Source organism: Oryzias latipes (genome assembly GCF_053564925.1).
Source record: "Oryzias latipes strain Hd-rR chromosome 1 unlocalized genomic scaffold, Olatipes_Hd-rR_3.1 chr1_Y".
NCBI lineage: Eukaryota > Metazoa > Chordata > Actinopteri > Beloniformes > Adrianichthyidae > Oryzias > Oryzias latipes.
Genome location: NW_027616335.1, coordinates 1,596,478 through 1,598,299, shown reverse-complemented (window position 1 = coordinate 1,598,299; position 1,822 = coordinate 1,596,478).

The window sequence follows — 1,822 nt, the reverse complement described above, 5'->3', positions numbered from 1 at the left end:
TATGACCAATTTTCATCTGTGCAATATGCGCAAAAAGTACATAGTGGCTGCGTGACATTGCTATTAAGCGATATAAGTATCTTTGTTTTTTGTTAAAACTATATAAAAGTTAAATTGTGCATTTATTTAAGCTACCGGTAAGTGTTTTTTTTTTTTAACAACGGCAAAACATCTATTTCAAACATTTGATGTTATTTAGAAAAATCAACAATAGCTTTGAGAATCTGAAGTCCTGGTTAAAGGAATAGACCAGAGACAAATGAATATAAATATGTTGAACAATCTGAAGTGTTTTGCTTGGAAGCAACAGTCTCTCTGAGGAGCTTCTGTTCAAAATGCAAAAGAGAAATCTGATGTCTAAAACCGCTAGCCCTGCTTCAAAAAGCTGTATTTGTCTCAGTGGGTCATGTGAACTCAGCTTGTTAAGGCTGTAACTCAATTTGGGAGACACAAAACGTGTTTTGTTTTAACCATTTTTTTTGATCTCTCGCTTGAAAAATTTTATGCTGTTTTTTTGTTGCATGGAAGAGGATTTTTTCCTCTCCATCATTTTACTTTCAGGTAATGAAAAGGGGTAATGGGACTGGGCTGACTTTAATTGAAGGAGACATCTATGAGCTGAGTTCATGTAAAGGTATGTCGTATGTTTTAAACTTTCCTTTAACATCCTCTTTATGCAAGAGTTATACTTGCACAACAAAATATTAATGAATATAAGAGGAATGTGTTGGCAAGAAAGATTGCATCTACAAATAGTCATGTCTGCAAGACAAGAATGCAGGACACCATAAACATGGAACACTATGTTATACATTTTAGATATTCAAGCAAAATAATAATATAAAAAAAATTATGTTTTGACCAAACAAGTTGTGTTATCTGTGTGGTCCATCCTACTACTACCTCTACTATCTTTACCTTTATTTATCCTTAAAATGCTTTTTGTTCTTATTATTGTCAGTGGAATTGTCAAGTGTTTTGCTTTGAAAACAGAATGGTGCCAAGGCTGAGAAGGGTTTTTTATCTGATCAGTTTCCAAAAAAGATAAATAAAAATAAGCTATGAGATCACTGACTCAGATTTACAACAAATATATTAAACATTTTGTAGGGGGAAAAAAAGGAGTAAAAGAGTACAGAAGCATCCTCCAGTTTAAGTTGGGTGCTAACATTTTAAAAGATAAAGTTTAAATAATTAATTTCTCTTCTTGCAAGTGTCACTTAAAGCTCATATTGTACAGCCAGCAGCTGACTCCCCTTAGCAAAAAGTTGGTATGGTTGGTATACTTCCTACACCACATGTACATTTGGGTTGTCACAATTCTCAGTTTAAAACCAAATTGTGTGTTACCCCATTAAACCGCATTGGGGGAAAATTAATCGTTACATCCTTATTGCATACATTGGGATATTTTTACATCGTCAAACATTTGTGTTGTGCAAAAGATTTATTTGTTGTTAGTTTTATTATACTACTCTGGGCTTAATATTAGCCAACTAAAAGGTTTTTCTTAATTTTTAATGGCATATTTTAAAAAATACATTTATGATTTTTTTTTTGTCTATTTGTTTTGCATTACGCAAATCAAATATCAAAACAAAAGTGTGACCCAAAACTTGAGATCTCTTTTATAGTGGACTTGCTGTTCTTATACTCAAGTATACTTCAAGTGTACTACTTTTTGCTAAGGGTAACTGAATATTAGCACAGCTCTTTTTAATGGATTAAGCTACCAATATATGTGAAAGTACTCTCCGTCTAAGACACTAACTAAAAACAAAGTTTCAAATTCAAGAATTGTTTAATTAGTCTAAAAGCCCTC